Genomic DNA, 20,732 nt, shown 5'->3' on the forward strand with positions numbered 1-20,732 from the left:
TGGTGAGAGCAAGAGCAAGAGAGTGAGAATGGGGAGGTCCCAGATTCTTTTTTATTTTTTTTAATTTTATTATTATTATACTTTAAGTTTTAGGGTACATGTGCACAACGTGCAGGTTTGTTACATATGTATACTTGTGCCATGTGGGTGTGCCGCACCCATTAACTTGTCATTTAGCATTAGGTGTATCTCCTAATGCTATCCCTCCCCCCACCCCACGACAGGCCCCAGTGTGTCATGTTCCCCTTCCTGTGTCCATGTGTTCTCATTGTTCCATTCCCACCTATGAGTGAGAACGTGGTGTTTGGTTTTTTGTCCTTGTGATAGTTTGCTGAGAATGATGGTTTCCAGTTTCATCCATGTCCCTACAAAGGACATGAACTCATCATTTTTTATGGCTGCATAGTATTCCATGGTGTATATATGCCACATTTTCTTAATCCAGTCTATCGTTGTTGGACATTTGGGTTGGTTCCAAGTCTTTGCTACTGTGAATAGGGCCGCAATAAACATACGTGTGTATATGTCTTTATAGCAGCATGATTTATAATCCTTTGGGTATATACCCAGTAATGGCATGGCTGGGTCAAATGGTATTTCTAGTTCTAGATCCCTGAGGAATCGCCCCACTGACTTCCACAATGGTTGAACTAGTTTACAGTCCCACCAACAGTGTAAAAGTGTTCCTATTTCTCCACATCCTCTCCAGCACCTGTTGTTTCCTGACTTTTTAATGATCACCATTCTAACTGGTGTGAGATGGTATCTCATTGTGGTTTTGATTTGCATTTCTCTGATGGCCAGTGATGATGAGCATTTTTTCATGTGTTTTTTGGCTGCATAAATGTCTTCTTTTGAGAAGAGTCTGTTCATATCCTTTGCCCACTTTTTGATGGGGTTGTTTGTTTTTTTCTTGTAAATTTGTTTGAGTTCATTGTAGATTCTGGATATTAGCCCTGTGTCAGATGAGTAGGTTGCGAAAATTTTCTCCCATTCTGTAGGTTGCCTGTTCACGCTGATGGTAGTTTCTTTTGCTGTGCAGAAGCTCTTTAGTTTAATTAGATCCCATTTGTCAATTTTGTCTTTTGTTGCCATTGCTTTTGGTGTTTTAGACATGAAGTCCTTGCCCATGACTATGTCCTGAATGGTATTGCCTAGGTTTTCTTCTAGGGTTTTTATGGTTTTAGGTCTAACATGTAAGTCTTTAATCCATCTTGAATTGATTTTTGTATAAGGTGTAAGGAAGGGATCCAGTTTCAGCTTTCTACATATGGCTAGCCAGTTTTCCCAGCACCATTTATTAAATAGGGAATCCTTTCCCCATTGCTTGTTTTTGTCAGGTTTGTCAAAGATCAGATAGTTGTAGATATGCGGCATTATTTCTGAGTGCTCTGTTCTGTTCTATTGGTCTATATCTCTGTTTTGGTACCAGTACCATGCTGTTTTGGTTACTGTAGCCTTGTGGTATAGTTTGATGCCAGGTAACGTGATGCCTCCAGCTTTGTTCTTTTGGCTTAGGATTGACTTGGTGATGCGGGCTCTTTTTTGGTTCCATATGAACTTTAAAGCAGTTCTTTCCAATTCTGTGAAGAAAGTCATTGGTAGCTTGATGAGGATGGCATTGAATTTGTAAATTACCTTGGGCAGTATGGCCATTTTCACGATATTGATTCTTCCTACCCATGAGCATGGAATGTTCTTCCATTTGTTTGTATCCTCTTTTATTTCCTTGAGCAGTGGTTTGTAGTTCTCCCTGAGGAGGTCGTTCATGTCCCTTGTAAGTTGGATTCCTAGGTATTTTATTCTCTTTGAAGCAATTGTGAATGAGAGTTCACTCATGATTTGGCTCTCTGTTTGTCTGTTATTGGTGTATAAGAATGCTTGTGATTTTTTTACATTGATTTTGTATCCTGAGACTTTGTTGAAGTTGCTTATCAGCTTAAGGAGATTTTGGGCTGAGACAATGGGGTTTTCTAGATATACAATCATGTCATGTGCAAACAGGGACAATTTGACTTCCTCTTTTCCTAATTGAATACCCTTTATTTCCTTCTCCTGCCTAATTGCCCTGGCCAGAACTTCCAACACTATGTTGAATAGGAGTGGTGAGAGAGGGCATCCCTGTCTTGTGCCAGTTTTCAAAGGGAATGCTTCCAGTTTTTGCCCATTCAGTATGATATTGGCTGTGGGTTTGTCATAGATAGCTCTTATTATTTTGAAATATGTCCCATCAATACCTAATTTACTGAGAGTTTTTAGCATGAAGGGTTGTTGAATTTTGTCAAAGGCTTTTTCTGCATCTATTGAGATAATCATGTGGTTTTTGTCTTTGGCTCTGTTTATATGCTGGATTACATTTATTGATTTGAGTATATTGAACCAGCCTTGCATCCCAGGGATGAAGCCCACTTGATCATGGTGGATAAGCTTTTTGAGGTGCTGCTGGATTCAGTTTGCCAGTATTTTATTGAGGATTTTTGCATCAATGTTTATCAAGGATATTGGTCTAAAATTCTCTTTTTTGGTTGTGTCTCTGCCCGGCTTTGGTATCAGGATGATGCTGGCCTCATAAAATGAGTTAGGGAAGATTCCCTCTTTTTCTATTGATTGGAATAGTTTCAGAAGGAATGGTACCAGTTCCTCCTTGTACCTCTGGTAGAATTCAGCTGTGAATCCATCTGGTCCTGGACTCTTTCTGGTTGGTAAGCTATTGATTATTGCCACAATTTCAGAGCGTGTTATTGGTCTGTTCAGAGATTCAACTTCTTCCTGGTTTAGTCTTGGGAGAGTGTATGTGTCGAGGAGTTTATCCATTTCTTCTAGATTTTCTAGTTTATTTGCATAGAGGTGTTTGTAGTATTCTCTGATGGCAGTTTGTATTTCTGTGGGATCGGTGGTGATATCCCCTTTATCATTTTCTATTGCATCTATCTGATTCTTCTCTCTTTTTTTCTTTATTAGTCTTGCTAGCAGTTTATCAATTTTGTTGATCCTTTCAAAAAACCAGCTCCTGGATTCACTAATTTATTGAAGGGTTTTTTGTGTCTCTATTTCCTTCAGTTCTGCTCTGATTTTAGTTATTTCTTGCCTTCTGCTAGCTTTTGAATGTGTTTGCTCTTGCTTTTCTAGTTCTTTTAATTGTGATGTTAGGGTGTCAATTTTAGATCTTTCCTGCTTTCTCTTGTGAGCATTTAGTGCTATAAATTTCCCTCTACACAGTGCTTTCAATGCATCCCAGGATTCTGGTATGTTGTGTCTTTGTTCTCGTTGGTTTCAAAGAACATCTTTATTTCTGCCTTCATTTCGTTATGTATCCAGTAGTCGTTCAGGAGCAGGTTGTTCAGTTTCCATGTAGTTGAGCGGTTTTGAGTGAGATTCTTAATCCTGAGTTCTAGTTTGATTGCACTGTGGTCTGAGAGACAGTTTGTTATAATTTCTATTCTTTTACATTTGCTGAGGAGTGCTTTACTTCCAACTATGCGGTCAGTTTTGGAGTAGGTGTGGTGTGGTGCTGAAAAGAATGTATATTCTGTTGATTTGTGGTGGAGAGTTCTGTAGATGTCTGTTAGGTCCGCTTGGTGCAGAGCTGAGTTCAATTCCTGGGTATCCTTGTTAACTTTCTGTCTCGATCTGTCTAATGTTGACAGTGGGGTGTTAAAGTCTCCCATTATTATTGTTTGGGAGTCTAAGTCTCTTTGTAGGTCACTGTGGACTTGCTTTATGAATCTGGGTGCTCCTGTATTGGGTGCATATATATTTAGGATAGTTAGCTCTTCTTGTTAAATTGATCCCTTTACCATTATGTAATGGCCTTCTTTGTCTCTTTTGATCTTTGTTGGTTTAAAGTCTGTTTTATCAGAGACTAGGATTGCAACCCCTGCCTTTCTTTGTTTTCCATTTGCTTGGTAGATCTTCCTCCATCCCTTTATTTTGAGCCTATGTGTGTCTCTGCACGTGAGTTGGGTTTCCTGAATACAGCACACTGATGGGTCTTGACTCTGTATCCGATTTGCCAGTGTGTGTCTTTTAATTGGAGCATTTATCCCATTTACATTTAAAGTTAATATTGTTATGTGTGAATTTGATCCTGTCATTATGATGTTAGCTGGTTATTTTGTTCATTAGTTGATGCAATTTCTTCCCAGCCTTGATGGTCTTTACAATTTGGCATGTTTTTGCAGTGGCTGGTACCAGTGGTTCCTTTCCATGTTTAGTGCTTCCTTCAGGAGCTCTTCTAGGGCAGGCCTGGTGGTCACAAAATCTCTCAGCATTTGTTTGTCTGTAACGTATTTTATTTCTCCTTCACTGATGAAGCTTAGTTTGGCTGGATGTGAAATTCTGGGTTGAAAATTCTTTTCTTTAAGAATGTTGAATATTGGTCCCCACTCTCTTCTGGCTTGTAGAGTTTCTGCTGAGAGTTCAGCTGTTAGTCTGATGGGCTTCCCTTCATGGGTAACCCAACCTTTCTCTCTGGCTACCCTTAACATTTTTTCCTTCATTTCAACTTTGGTGAATCTGATAGTTATGTGTCTTGGAGTTGCTCTTCTCGAGGAGTATCTTTGTGGCGTTCTCTGTATTTCCTGAATTTGAGTGTTGGCCTGCCTTGCTAGATTGGGGAAGTTCTCCTGGATAATATCCTGCAGAGTGTTTTCCAACTTGATTCCATTCTCCCCATCACTTTTAGGTACACTAATCAGATGTAGATTTCGTCTTTTCACACAGTCCCATGTTTCTTGGAGGCTTTGTTTCTTGTCATTCTTTTTTCTCTAAACTTCTCTTCTCCCTTCATTTCATTCCTTTCGTCTTCCATCACTATACCCTTTCTTCCAGTTGATCGCTCGGCTACTGAGGCTTCTGCATTCGTCACGTAGCTCTCGTGCCTTGGTTTTCAGCTCCATCAGGTCCTTTAAGGACTTCTCTGCACTGGTTATTCTAGTTATCCATTCATCTAATTTTTTTTCAAAGCTTTTAACTTCTTTGCCATTGGTTTGAATTTCCTCCTGTAGCTCGGAGTAGTTTGATCGTCTGAAGCCTTCTTCTCTCAACTCGTCAAAGTCATTCTCCGTCCCGCTTTGTTCCATTGCTGGTGAGGAGCTGTGTTCCTTTGGAGGAGGAGAGGTGCTCTGATTTTTAGAGTTTCCAGTTTTTCTGCTCTGTTTTTCTCCCATCTTTGTGGTTTTAAGTACCTTTGGTCTTTGATGATGGTGATGTACAGATGGGTTTTTGGTATGGATGTGCTTTCTGTTTGTTAGTTTTCCTTCTAGCAGACAGGACCCTGAGCTGCAGGTCTGTTGGAGTTTGCTAGAGGTCCACTCCAGACCCTGTTTGCCTGGGTATCAGCAGCGGTGGCTGCAGAACAGAGTATACTGGTGAACTGCAAATGCTGTTGCCTGATCGTTCCTCTGGAAGTTTTGTCTCAGAGGAGTACCCGGCCATGTGAGGTGTCAGTCCGCCCCTGCTGGGGGGTGCCTCCCAGTTAGGCTACTCGGGGGTCAGGGACCCACTTAATGAGGCAGTCTGCCCGCTCTCAGATCTCAAGCTGCGTGCTGGGAGAACCACTACTCTCTTCAAAGCTGTGAGAGAGGGACATTTAAGTCTGCAGAGGTTAGTGCTGTCTTTTCATTTGTCTGTGCCCTGCCCCCAGAGGTGGAGCCTACAGAGGCAGACCGGCCTCCTTGAGCTGTGGTGGGCTCCACCCAGTTCGAGCTTCCTGGCCGCTTTGTTTACCTAATCAAACAACTAACTCGGCAGTGGCGGGCGCCCCTCCCCCAGCCTCTCTGCCACCTTGCAGTTTGATCTCGGACTGCTGTGCTAGCAATGAGTGAGACTCCATGGGCATAGGACCCTCCAAGGCAGGTGCAGGATATAATCTCCTCGTGTGCCATTTTTTAAGCCAGTTGGAAAAGCACAGTATTAGGGTGGGAGTGACCCGATTTTCCAGGTGCCGTGTGTCACCCCTTTCTTTGACTAGGAAAGGGAATTCCCTGACCCCTTGCGCTTCCCGGGTGAGGTGATGCCTCGCCCTGCTTCTGCTCGTGCGCAGTGCGCTCCACCCACTGTCCTGCACCTACTGTCTGGCACTCCCCAGTGAGATGAACCCAGTACCTCAGTTGGAAATGCAGAAATCACCTGTTTTCTGCGTCGCTCACGCTGGGAGCTGTAGACCAGAGCTGTTCCTATTCAACCATCTTGGCTCCTCCCCCCGAGGTCCCCAGTCTGTGATTATTAACTATAATTTCCCTATTGTACTATCCAATATTAGAACATGTTCCTTCAATCTATAATAGGTGTATTTTTGTACCGTTCAACCAACTTCTCCTTATCCCTCCACCCAGTTGAAAGACATAAAAATATTTTAACCCAAAATATATTTATTTAGCATATTTTGAGATGGCTGTCAAAAAGCCAGCAAACATAAGTAGTCCTGCAAATCTGTCTTTTGTGGAGAAAATTTATATCTGTGGAGAATCTGCATTGATGCAGCCAGGACTTCCCTTGTCTGGAGCTAGAAAATATTAACTGATGGTCTGACACACTCTAAATGTCTGAAAGTAACATTTACCATCTAGTATCTCTGAGGGCTGCTGCTTGTGAGGTTTCATTTATATAATAAGATCATCTTTGCTAGCCAAGTATCTTCTTTTCCTCCCATAACCAGATGCTGCTATAACCTGATTTATCACCAAAACCTGATTTTGGCCATACTCTGAGCCCCCATTCTTTCTGTAACCTCCAGATGTTATATAAACTTCTGCACCCCCTTGGAGGTGGGAAGACATCCTGTGGTTCTCTCTGTGCACATGTTAATAAGGTTATATGCTTTTTCTCTTACTAATCCGCCTTTTCTTGAGTTGATTTTTCCACCTTCAAATAAATATTTTAAAACTTCCCAAATTTGATTTTAAAAAACATTTGATACTGTGGTTAGGGAGAACAGTGACCCTTCAAAGATGTTCATATTCTAATCATCAAAACTTGTGAATATGTTACCAGAAGAAACTGCAGATATAATTGTTAGAGATCTTGAGATGAGAAGGTTATCCTAGATTATCTGCATGAGCCCAGTGTAATCACAAGGGCCTTTATAAGACAGAGGAAGGAGTATCAGGGAAGTGCTGTATGATTAAGACTTGAGAGGCAATTGCTAGACTTGAAAATGTTGGAAGAGGCCACAAGCCAAGAAATATAGTCAGTCTTTTAAAGCTTGAAAAAGCAAGAAAATAATTCTTTTCTAAAGCCTCTAGAAGGAATGTGGCCCTTTTGACACCTTGATTTTAGCCCAGTGAACACGTTAGACTTCTGACCTCCAGAGCTATTTTAAATCACTATTTGTCGTAATTTACTATGGCAGCAGTAGGAAATTAACACATACATATCCAAAAAGCTCAAAAAACTCCAATTAAAAGAAAATTTAAAAGATCCATACCTCAATATGTCATTGTCAAACTGTAAAAAGCCAAAGACAAAGAGAAAAACATAAAAGCAGCAAGAGAAAATGACTCATCACATACAGGTTCTTATAAAAAATATCTACAATTGACTTTTCATCAGAAACTATCGAGGTCAGAAGGCAGTGGGATAACATGGTCAGTGTGCTGAAAGAAAAAGAATGTCAATCAAGAAATCTGTATAAAACAATAAGAATCCCATCTTCTAAATGAAAGAGAGAGGTATTTCTTCTTCTGAAAGATAGAGTAGAAATGCTTTTCTCTATGCCTTCCTCTAACTAAAGCTCAAAACTCTGGACATTCTATATTAGAAAACATGAGAAAACTCTGAAAGGTGGAGTGAAGAAGGCAGACGAGTCAGGGACCTTGGAACTTTGGATGCATGGAAAAACATGGTAGTGAGTTAGCTGTTTTAATTTTGTCTTATATATCTACATGCTGGCAACCCAGAAATACCAATGGGTACAGACAAAGGGGGAAAACGCCTGCTGTCTTCAGCCACAGGATCAGAAAGGTGGCAGCATAGCAAGACAGAAAAACATTTAGACAATAGCTGCTCTACTTTAGCCAAACACCACAGAAAAAAACAAGCTCCAACTCCACACCTGTTAACAAAGGCCAAGTGGGGAGAATAGATATCCCCAAGTGAGACTATTCCTCACCATATTCCCTGCAGTATCAGTGAAGACCTCATGAGGAGCTTGGACATCCACCCCCACTCAACGGTAATGAGACTTTCCCATTCTTGTTGGGGTGGTGTTAGGGAAGGCCAAGTCAGGACTATCACCATCACCCAGCAGTAAAAAGGTCACCCACCACCGTGCCAGGGAAGTTCATGTGAAGAGCAGTTCTGGGGCATGCCTGCCTTTCCCAGCCAGGGTGGTATCAATGGAAGTCTAGTAGGGAGCCAGATTTTCCATTCCCACCAACAGTAATGAAGATTCTCTTCTCCATAACCAGGTGTTAGTGGATGTCAAGTGAGAAATCTGGACTTCCACCCCTACCTGGCAGTAATAAGGCAGCACCATCCCCCATCCTTTGCTGGGGTGGTGTAAGAGGAGGCTTGTAGAAGCAGAAGGTTTAAAAAAGATCTAGAGTCTCATAATACTCAAATGTCCAGATTTTAATAAAAAGTTCAGTTATACCAAAATATAGGAAGATCTCAATTTTAATGATAAAAGGCAGTCAATAAAAACCAAAACCAACATGACATATATGCTAAAATTTTATGGCAAGGATTTTAAAGTAGCCACCATATAACTGCTTCAACAAATTATAAAATGCTCAAAACAAATGAAAATAATAGCGTCTCAGCAGAGAAAGAGAAGACTTAAAAAAGGTGGAAATTTAAAAAAATATAATAACCAAAATGAAAAAAATCAGTGGATGTGTTAAAAAGCTGAATAAAGGGTACAGAGGAAAGCATCAGAGGACATGTAAATAAAATAATAGAAATTAAATAATCTGCACACCAGAGAGAAAACAGATTGAAAACAAATGAACAGAGCCTCAGGGACCTGTGGAATTATAACAAAAGATCTAGCATTCATATTGTAGTCTCAGGGGAGGAGAGAGAGGGTGGGGCTAAAAATATTCAAAGAAATAATAGCTGAAAACCTCTCAAATCTGGCAAAAGACATAAACCTATCAATCAAGATGTGCAAAGCCAAAGTAGGATAAGCTCATTGAAATCCATGCCAAGAGTCAATAGACAAGCTACAGAAAACGAAAGAGAAAAAAATCTTGAAAGCAGTGAAAGAAAATGATATCTTGACAAGAGGGAAAAAAAAACTTCACTGATAGTGGATTTCTCATCAGAAACCATGGAGGCCAGAAGGAAGTGGTACAACATTTTTCAAGTGCAGAAAGAAAAGAACTGTAACTCTAACTCCAGTGAATAGATCCAGCAAAAATAACCCTTTAGGAATGAAGAAAAAATTAAGATATTCTCAGATGAAGGAACACCAAAAGACTGTCACCGGAAGATCTACTATTAAAAAACTTTTAAAACAAAACTTCTCTGAAGAAAAAGGAAATGATGAAAGAAGAAATGTTGAAACATCAGGAAGGAAGAAAAAGCAATGAAAAGAGTATAAATATGGGTAAATACAATAGACTTTCCTTTTCCTCTGGAGTTTTCTAAGTTTTATGATTAAGGCAAAATTATAACACTGTCTCATGTATCACTCAGTGTATGTAGAGCAAATATTTAATAAATGATTTAATAAATGGGAGAGAGTAAAAAGATGTAAAAGGAGGTAAATTTTCTACACATCTCTTGAATTGAAAAAATGTTTATAGAGGTAGACTGTATAATACCTAGAACAGCCACTAAAAATATTCCATTGAGATAAACTCAAAAGACTACAAATAAATCAAAGTAGAATTTATTAAATGTTCAGGTAACCCCCAGGAAGGCAGGGAAAAAATACTACAGAGAAGTTAACAGCAGAAAGAGCTATTTGTTCTAGACAACAAAAATAAAACAGCAGACCTAAACCCTAATATATCAACAAGCGTATTACATGTAAATGGTCTAAGCATGTCAAGTAGAAGACAGAGATTGGTAGATTTTAAAAAACAAACCACCACCAGCACCACCAAAAACCACAAAATGGCCCACTAATTATATATATCTACAAGAAATTTACATTAAATAAAACAATCAAGGTATACTGAAAGTAAAAGCCTGAAAAAAAAGTACAGCAGGAGTGGGTATATTAATATCATATTTAAAAACAGAGAATTGAGAGGAACTTTAGTGATAAGAGTCAATCCACCAAGAAGACCAAGTAATTCTAAATGTATAAACACCAAAAAACAGAGCTTTGAAACGTGTTAAATAAAAGTTGAGGGAGCTAAAAGGAAAAATTGACAAATCAAAAATTATATAAGAATTAAAATTATCAGAGTATATTATCTGATTATAATAGAATCACACTAGAAATCAGTATAGGAAGATAACAGTTAAGTCTCCAAACACTTGGAAACCAAACAACTTTTAAATAGTCCATGAGTGAAAGAAAGAGCCTTAAGGGAAATTGATAAGTACATTGAATGGGATGAAAATAAAAATACAACATATCAAAATTTTTGGAATATAGCTAACCCAGTGCTGAGAGGAAAATTTAAAGCACTAAATTACATTAGGAAAGAGGAAGAGTTTAGAATTCTTAGTCTAAACTCTCACCACACACAGACGTACACACACACACAAACGCACACACACACATAGAAAAAAGAGAAAAATAAGCAAGGAGAGAAGGAAGGAAAATGATGCAGAAATCAATGAAATTGAAAACAGGAAATAATAGAGAAAGTTTATGAAAAAATCTGGTTCTTTGAAAATATCAGTAAGATTGATAGACATCTGGTAAGACTGACAAAGAGAGATGACACAAATACTGATATCAGTATGAACAGGGGATATCATTAGAGACCCTGCCAATAACAAATGGATAGTAAGAAAATCCAACAAATAATTCTACACATGTAAACTTGACAACTTAGATGAAAATGGACCAATTTCTTGAAAAGCACAAACTGTCACAACTTACCTAATATAAAATAGATAATTTGAATAGCCCTATCCATAACTATTAAGAAAATCAACTTTTTCATTTTAAAAATTCAGTATAAGAAACTTCCAGGCCCAGATGGGTCCACTGGAGAATTCCACCAAACTTTTAAAGAATTAACATCAATTTTACATAATCTCTTCCAAAAAATACAAGAAAAAGGAAAACTTCCCAAATCATTTTATGAAGTGAATATTACTCCAATACCAAAATTAGACAAAGACATCAAAAGGAAGGAAAACTATAAATCATTATTATTCATAAGTGTAGGTACAAAAATTCTTAACCAATCAGCATATAGAATTCAGCAATATGTAATAAGAATTATACACCACTACCATATGGGATTTATTCCAGGAATGCAAGACTGGTTCAATATTAAGAACTAATTAATGTGATTTGGCATATTAATAGGCTGAAGAAGAAAAGTCACATGATTATATTAATTGTATTACATCATTTTTTGTGTTACTGTAAATAAATGCCTGAGGCTGGGTAATTTATAAAGAAGAGAGGTTTAATTGGATCATAGCTCTGTAGTCTGTACCTGAAGCATAGTACTGGCATCTGCTTCTGGTGAGGGCTTCAGGAAGCTTCCAATCACAGTGAAAGAAAAAGGGGGAGCCAGTACATCATGTGATGAGAGTGGGAGCAAGAGAGAGAGATGGGTGGTGCCACACACTTTTAAACAACCAGATCTCTTGTGAACTCACCCACTATCATGAGGATAGCCCAAGCCATTCATGAAGGATGTGCCCCATGACCCAAACACCTCCCAGCAGGGCCCACCTCCAACCCTGGGGATTACATTTCACCATAAGATTTGGAGGGGCCAAACATCCGATGGTATTATCAATGCAGAAAAAGCATTTGACGAAATCCAATACACAACCATGGCAAAACTCTTAGAAAAATAGGAATAGAGGGGGTTGTTCTCAACTTGATAAAGGGAGTCTGCAAGAAAAACCCACATCTAACATTGCATTTAGTGGTAAAAGATCAGGAACAAGACAAGGATGTCTGCTCTGACTACTCTTAATTCAGTGTAGTGCTGTAAGTTCTAGGCAGTGCAATAAGGCAGGAAAATTTTTTAAAGGCAGGTAGATCAGGAAAAAAGAAATAAAACTGTTCTTATTTGCAGATGATATAATGGTCTATGTGGAAAATCCTAAGATGCCTACAAAAAAAATCATAGAACCAGTAAATGAGTACAGCAAGGTCACAGATTAGCAAACAAAATATCAACTGTACATGTATATTCTATTAATGAGAACGTGTGAAGTAGGAGACAGGACTTGATTTTGGAGGTGGGATTCAACTCTGGAAGTGGGGCTCAGACACCAGAGCAAATTGAGGACTAACTAAAACAGGGATGGGGTGGGAGCACCTTCCCCTAAGACATGCCCACCAGTGTGCCACCTGTTTACCAGTGGCATGGGAACACCTGGAAGTTACCACCATTTTTCTTAAAAATTTTCATAATCTGCCTCTTAATTTGCATATAATTAAAAGTGGATATAAATGTGATGGCAGAACTGCCCTGAGCTACTACTCAGGGCTCACTGCCTGTTGGGCAGCCCTGCCCTGCAAGGAGTAGTACCTCTACTGCTGGTGTACACTGCTGCTTCAATAAAAATTGATGCCTGACACCACCAGCTTACCCTTGAATTATTTCCAGGGTTAAGCTAAGAACCCTCCCGGGCTAAGCCCCAGTTGTGGGGCTCAGCTATCTTGCATCATGTGGAAACCAAAAATTTTAAATACAATACCATTTACAATTGTTAAAAAAAATGCTTAGGTATAAATGTAATGGGACATACACACAACTTGTACACTGAAAACTACAAAATGCTCATGAAAGAAATCAAAGAAGATCTAAAAATAAGTGGAAGAGCATATGTGTTCATGGATTGATTAATATAGTCATATCAGTTCTCTCCAAATTGATATTTACAGGTTTAATACATTTTCCATCAAAATCCCAGTAAGATTTTTTAACAGATATAGACAAGATTATTCCAAAATTTAAATGAAAAGGTAAAGGAACTAGAATAGCTAAAGCAATTATGTTTTAAAAAAATAAAATGGGAAAAAGTACTGTACCTTACAACAAGACTGTGTAGTATTAGTGTAAGGATAAGACACTTGGATCAATGGAACAGAATAAACAACCTAGAAGTAGACTCAATGCGGCATGGGTAACTAATTTAAGATGAAAGTGTAAAATCAATTTAGTCTTTCAAGTAAATGGTGATGAAGAATTTAGATATCCATATTAAAAAAACTAAACCTCAACCTTACAGTTTATACTAAAATTAACTCAAAATGCATCATATATTTAAACTTAAACCATAAAACTATAAAACTTTTAGGGAAAAGCATAGGAGTAAATTTTGTGGACCAGTGATTTGATGAACACATTTTAGACATAATGCCAAAGGCTTGATCCATAAAAGGAAAAAAATAGTAAATTGACATCACCAAAATTTAAAACTTTTTCTCTGTGGAAGATCAGAGGACAAAAAAACAAGATACAGATCTGGAGAAAATATTTTCAAACCATATATCTGACAGAGGACTCATCTAGAATTATAAAGAAGTCTCAAACTTAACAATAAAAAATCAAATTAGAAAATTGTCAATATACACAAGGAGACATTTCATAAAATAAGTTATATAGATAACAATGATATTCAGTATCACTAGCCATTAGGGAAAAGCAACAGAAGACCATGATGAGATACAACATAATCATTAGAATAGCTCAAATAAAGATAAATACTACTAAATATTGGCAAGGACATGGAGAAACTGGATCTCTGTCACAATGCTAATGGGAATATAAAATAATACAAGTACTCTGGGAAATAGTTTGATAGTTTCTTTACAAACTAAATGTGCATCTGCTATACAGTCCATCAACTTTTCACCAGGCCATTTATCCCTGAGAAATAAATGTTGACATCCATACTAAAGCTTGTACATGATTGTTCAGATGAGCATTATTACATAAAATAAATTATATAGTGGTATATAAGCTATATTTTATATAACTATATATATATAACATTTTATTATATAGCCCCAAACTGGAAACATCAGTATGTCCTCCAGTTAATGAATAGTTAAACAAACTATGGTACATCCATCATGGAATACTACTCAGCAATAACAAATAATGAATTACCAGCAGTCCTGCCCTATAAGAAATACTAAAGGGTATTACCTCAGGCTTGAAAGAAAGAACATTAGAGAGTAATCCAAAAGTACATGAAAAAATTAAAGAACACAAGTAAAAGTAATTAAGTGGAGTAAATATAAAAGTCATTACCAACTTATATTTTAAATTTTTTCTTCTCTTAACTGATTTTAAAGACTACTGTTTAAAATAATACTTATGGCTGGGCACAGTGGCTCACATCTGTAATCCCAGCACTTTGGGAGGCCAAGGCAGATGGATCACCTGAGGTGAGGAGTTCAAGACCAGCCTGGCCAACATGGTGAAACCCCGTCTCTACTAAAAATACAAAAATTAGCCAGGCGCAGTGGTGTGCACCTGTAATGCCACCTACTTGGGAGGCTGAGGCAGAAGAATCGCTTGAACCCAGGAGGCGGAGGTTGCAGTGAGCTGAGATCGTGTCACTGCACTCCAGCCTGGGTGACAAAGTAAGCCTCCATCCCCACTGCCCAAAAAAAAATCAAATAAAAAAATGTTTTAAAGATAAAATAATACTTACAAATTTGTGTTAATGAGTTTATAATGGGAAGGGAGTTATATAGAAGCAAAGTTTTTATAAACTACTGGAATTAATATTAATCTGAACCTTTTAGGTTTAGATTAAGACACAGATTTCATGCAATACCCATTGCAAACACTTAAACTTTAAAATATATAGTAGAAAACCATTAGTATATGGGAAATCTCTGTACCTTCTGTACAATTTTGCTGTAAACCTAAAAATGCTCTAAAAAATAAAGTCTATTTTTATTTATTTATTTCAGGATGGAGTCTTATTCTGTCACCCAGGCTGGAGTGCAGTGTCATGATCTCGGCTCACTGCAATCTCTGCCTCCCGGGTTTAAGTGATTCTCCTACCTCAGCCTCCTGAGCAGCTGGCATTACAGGCATGTGCTGCCATGCCTGGCTAACTTTTATATTTTTAGTAGAGACAGGATTTTGCCATGTTGGCCAAGCTGGTCTCCAACTACTGGCCTCAAGAAATCTGCCTGCCTTGGCCTCCCAAAGTGCTGGGATTACAGGGGTGAGCCACCACACCTGGCTTAAAGTCTGTGCACTTTGGGAGGCCGAGGCGGGCGGATCACAAGGTCAGGAGATCGAGACCATCCTGGCTAACACAGTGAAACCCCGTCTCTACTAAAAATACAAAAAATTAGCCGGGCGTGGTAGCGGGCGCCTGTAGTCCCAGCTACTCGGGAGGCTGAGGCAGGAGAATAGCGTGAACCCGGGAGGCGGAGCTTGCAGTGAGCCGAGATCGCGCCACTGCACTCCAGCCTGGGCGACTGAGCGAGACTCCGTCTCAAAAAAAAAAAAAAAAAAAAAAAAAGTCTGTGTTTAAACGTGAGTCACCAAAACAATAAAAAACTAATAAGGGAGTTTAAATGCTACATTTGAAAATCTCTGTATACCATAAAAGATAGCAGTAGTAGAGGAACAAAAATACATAAAATATATAGAAAACAAATTGCAAAACAGCAGATGTAACTCCTATTATTTCAATAACTACATTAAATGTAGGTGGATTAAACACTACAAATAAAAGGCAGGGATTCAGATTGGATTAAAAAGCAAGATCCAGGCCAGGCACAGTGGCTCACGCCTGTAATCCTAGCACTTTGGGAGGCCAAGTCAGGCAGATCACCTGAGGTGAGGAGTTTGAGACCAGCCTGGCCAACGTGATGAAACCCTGTCTCTACTAAAAATACAAAAATTAGCTGGGCATGATAGTGGGTGCCTGTAATTTCAGCTACTTGGGAGGCTGAGGCAGGAGAAATCAGTTGAACCCAGGAGGCAGAGGCTGCAGTGAGCCGAGATCATGCCACTGCACTCCAGCCTGGGTGACAGTGAGACTCCACCTCAAAAAAAAAAAAAGGCAGGATCCAATTATATGATAAGTGTTTCTTTAAGAGACATACTTTCAATTCAAAAGTACAAATACATTGAAAGTAAAAGGATGGAAAATATACACTGTGCAAGCAGTAAAGGAGCTGGAATGACCATATTAATATCAGAAAAAAATAGACTTTGAGACAAAAAAGCTTACTTCGGACAAAGAGGGAGATTTTGTAATGACATAAAGGTCAATTCAGAAGGAGGCTTTAATTATTACAAACATATATGCATTTAAGAACAAAGATCCAAAGATATGAAACAAAAACTGACAAAATTGAAGGGTGAAATAGATAATACAATAATAATTGGATGTTTCAATACTCCACTGTCAATAATGGATAGAATAGACAGAAAACCAGCAAAGATATAAAAGACTTTAAGACACTATTAACCAACTTCATCTAACAGACCTCTATCAAATACTCCATCCAACAGTAGAATACACATTCTTTTCAAGCACATGTGGAATATTCTCCAGGATAGATCACATACTGGACCACAAAGCAATAATGAATTTAAAGGGTTTATTTATTTTTATTTAAAAAAAAAATTTCAGCATTTACTTTAGATTCAAGGGGTACATGTGCAGGTTTGTTACACGGGCATATTCTATGATGCTGAGGTTTGGTGTATGATTGATCTCATCACTCCAGCCTGGGTGACAAAGTAAGCCTCCATCCCCACTGCTCCCCCCCCCAAAAAAATCAAATAAAAAATGTTTTAAAGATAAAACAATACTTACAAATTTGTGTTAATGAGTTTATAATGGGAATTAAGTTAATATTAATCTGAACTTTTTAGGTTTAGATTAAGACACAGATTTCATGCAATACCCATAGCAAACACTCAGGTAATGACCATAGTATCCGATAGTTTTTCAACTCTTGCCTCCCTTCTTACCTCCCGACTGTAGTAGTCTCCAGTGTCTATTATTCCCATCTTTATGTCCATGAGTCCCAATGTTTAGTGCTCACTTAGAACATGCAGTGTTTGGTCTTCTGTTTCTGTGTTAATTCACTTAGGATGATGACCTACAGTTGCATCCTTTTTGCTGCTAAGGACAGGATTTCATTCTTTTTTATGGCTGTGTAGTATTCCGTGGTGTGTATGTACCATATTTTTTTTATCCAGTCCTCCATGGATGGGTACCTACGTTGATTCCATGTCTTTGCTATTGTAAAGTGATGTGACGAACATCCGAGTGCATGTGTCTTTTTTTTGTAGAATGATTTATTTTCTTTTGGGTATATAACCAGTAATGGGATTGCTGGGTTAAGTGGTCGTTTTTTGTTTTTTGGTTTTTTTTAAGTTTTTTGAGAAATCTTCAAACTGCTTTTCACAGAGGACAAACTAATTTACATTCCCACCAACAGTGTATAAGCATCCTCTTTTCTCCACAGCCTCACCAGCATTTGTTACTTTTTGGCTTTTTAATAATAGCCATTCTGACTAGTGTAAGATGGTACCTTGTTGTGGTTTTGATTTGCATTTCTCTGATGATTACTGATGTTGAGCATTTTTTCATATGTTTTTTGGCCACTTGTATGTCTTCTTTTGAGAAGTATCTGTTCATATCCTTTGCCCACTATTTAATGGAGTTTTTTCTTTTTTGCTGGTTGAGTTGTTGAGGTATGAAATTCTTTTCTCAGCTTGGTTTGCTCTGTTGTTAAGGCTTTCCATTGTATTTTGAAATTCCTGTAGTGAATTTTTCAATTTCAGAGGCTCAGTTTGATTCTTTTTAAAATAGCTATGTTGTCTTTCAACTCTTGGATCATTTTACTGCCTTTCTTAGTTTGGGTTTCAACTTTCTCTTGAATCTCATTGAGCTTCCTTGTCATTCAGATTCTAAATTCTATGTCTGTCATTTCAGAAATGTCAGTCTGGTTAGGACACGTTGTTGGGGAGCTAGGGCGATACTTTGTAGGTAAGGAAACACTCTGACTTTTTGAATTGCTGGAGTTCTTGCACTGATTCCTTCTCATCTGAGAGGGCTGGTGTCTCTTTGTCTTTTTAAAGTTGCTGTTGATTGAGTGGGGCTTTTTGTTTTTATATTCTTTTTTCCCCTTGAGGTTTTGACTGTGGTGTATGTTGTGTATAGTCGATTGGCTTCATTTCTGGGTGCTTTCAAAGGGTAAAGGGTCTGTGGGCATTCCTTAATTGTGGCTAGTTTCCTGCACTGGGTTTCACAGGCTTTGCCTGCCCTACAAATTTACTTTTGGTTGGTGGTGTAATTCATGTCATGATCCAGTAGATGGCACTTAAGAGTAAGAGCCAGCAGATATGCTGTTAGCTATGTGCATTAGCAGCAGTGCTTAGGGGAAGAGGGAGAGGGGAGGGCAAGAGATGTCTCCCTCGTGGTATCTGCTCCTGGGCCTTGAGGGACCCCCCTCCAATCACTAGCACTGTGTCTATGTTCCTTAGTTCCAGTGGGGGTCCTGGTGGCCTGCACTCCCACCTCCGTTAGGGGCAGTCAGATCCACAGGTTGGGTCAACAAGAGACCCACCACTCCAGGGAACCTGCTGATTCTCTGTGTTTGGCAGAGCCAGAGAGGGTTGTGGGCTATGTCCGCGTTGGCCTGGTGATGCAGTGGATCATGGGCGGAGGATCCCTGGGCAGGGTGGTAGTGCCACGAGTGTGCAGCTGGTGTGGCGTCCATGGCCTGGGTTTTTTATTTTTGCCCAGGAGATGGCTATGGGGTCTACTGAGCTTGCACTCCCCCAACTGAGCCTCCCTCAGGTGTTTGCCCCAGGAGGAGGCCTGACCAGCTAGATTTATCTCAAGCATTCTGCATCCAGATCGCTGGGTTGTTCCAGGTGTTCCAAGCCTTGGGGCCCTCTTGGGCAGAAGCTGCAGCTGGTCAACAGGCTAGGCTCTTCCCAGGCCAGCTTTGCATAGGAAGAGATGCTCAAGTCCCACGCCAGCACATGCCCACAAACTCACGCCTCACTCTTCTCAGTGTTCTGAGAGTGGAGGCTTCTCCCTTGCTTGAGGTCAGGTCACAGATCTCAGCTTGATGCCCCTGGGCAGTGTGCACAATCCCTGGGGGTTGGGGACCAGGCCCATGGCTTTGCCCTCTGGCCTCTTGGGGTTGAGCACTGGCTGTGTTCCGGGGAGCCAAACTGCTCCCAGGCTATTGGCAAAAATACTCAGGTGGAGCAGTGGAGGCTGGAGGCTGTGCTCTGTGCTCCCTGTTGCAGGAGCAGCCAGGCATGTGGCCTTGGGAGGAGCTGGTGTACAAGGGCCATGTGTATCAGATGTGCCCCTGTCCCACGGGAAAGGTAGCTCTGCTCTCTCCCAGCCCAGCAGTCAGCAGGCGCTAGAGCCACACAGAACAAAATGGAGAGCCTTGGGGAATGGGAGCCTATGGTCACATTTTTGCTGTAGCTCTGGACTCCATGCAGGTTCCAGTTCTGCTTCAAGGCAGTTTCCTCTATCAGTTCAAATGCCTGTGGGGGTCATGGGATCTCTTGTAGTCTGGATCCCAGAGGTGTGTGGCGGGAGTGTGGTGCCTGGGAGTTCCTTCACTCACTCCTTCCCTAGGACCTGCTCAGATTCAGCAGCTGGTCTTGGCACTCTGAGTGACTCCATGCAGGCGCCTAGCTTCCTCCTCCTTCACCCTCAGTGTCTCTGTCACCTCTCTATCAACTTTTTATGTTTTCTCTCAAATGATCTGTTTGAACTATGATGTTTTACTTGAAATCCTGGATTCTCTTTGTGGGAGAGGCATTTCCTGGCTGTGTCTAGTCAGCCATTTTGTCCCTTTCCATGAAAGTATTTAAATAATACAAAGTATGTTCCCCAGCCACAGTGGAATTAAATTAGAAACCAACAACAAAATGAAATTTGGAAACTCCACAAATATTTGGAAATTAAGCAATATATTTCTGAATGAATTATGTTATGAATGAATCGGGAGAAATTACCAAAAATTTAGAAAGTATTTTAAATTGAATCACTATGAAAACCACACATATTACAATTTATGGGATGCAGCTAAAGCAACACAGAGAAAAATTCATATGACTTTAAATGCCTATATTAGAAAAGAAAAAGAATATTTCAAATTAAATGAAAAGCATCATAAGGGAATATTATGAGGAACTTTATGCCAACAAATTAGACAACTTAGGTGAAATAGTCAAATTCTCAAAAAACCCCATAAACTACCAAAACTAACTCAAGAAGAAATGAAACATCTGAATAGATCCAAAATCTGTAAAGAAATTTGTAGTTAAAACCTTCTCACAAATACAAACTCAGACTTACATGACTTTGCAAGTGAATTCCATCAAACACTTAACAAAGACATAAAACTGCTGCTCCACAAGCTCTTCCAGGAAATAGAGGCAGAAGGAACAGTTTCCAACTCATTCTATGAGGCCATATTATCCTCATACCAAAGTAAGATAAGCATATTACAAGAAAAGAAAACTATAGACCAACATCTCTTCTGAATATAAATGGAAATATTAGAAAATGAAATCTAAGAATATGAAAAAGAATTATACACCATGACTAGGTAAGATGCATCCCAGGAGTGCAACGCTGTTTAACATCCAAAAAACAATTAATGA

The 20,732-nt window shown here is 39.2% G+C and overlaps 1 pseudogene; it reads right to left on the reverse strand.

Annotated features, from left to right (window-relative positions):
- LOC129397476 (olfactory receptor 5J3-like) overlaps nt 1-18,814 on the reverse strand; it is a 30,177-nt pseudogene extending 11,363 nt beyond the window's left edge.
- Between the last annotated feature and the right edge of the window lie 1,918 nt (nt 18,815-20,732).

The sequence above is a fragment of the Pan paniscus genome, chromosome 1 (assembly GCF_029289425.2).
Source record: "Pan paniscus chromosome 1, NHGRI_mPanPan1-v2.0_pri, whole genome shotgun sequence".
Lineage (NCBI taxonomy): Eukaryota > Metazoa > Chordata > Mammalia > Primates > Hominidae > Pan > Pan paniscus.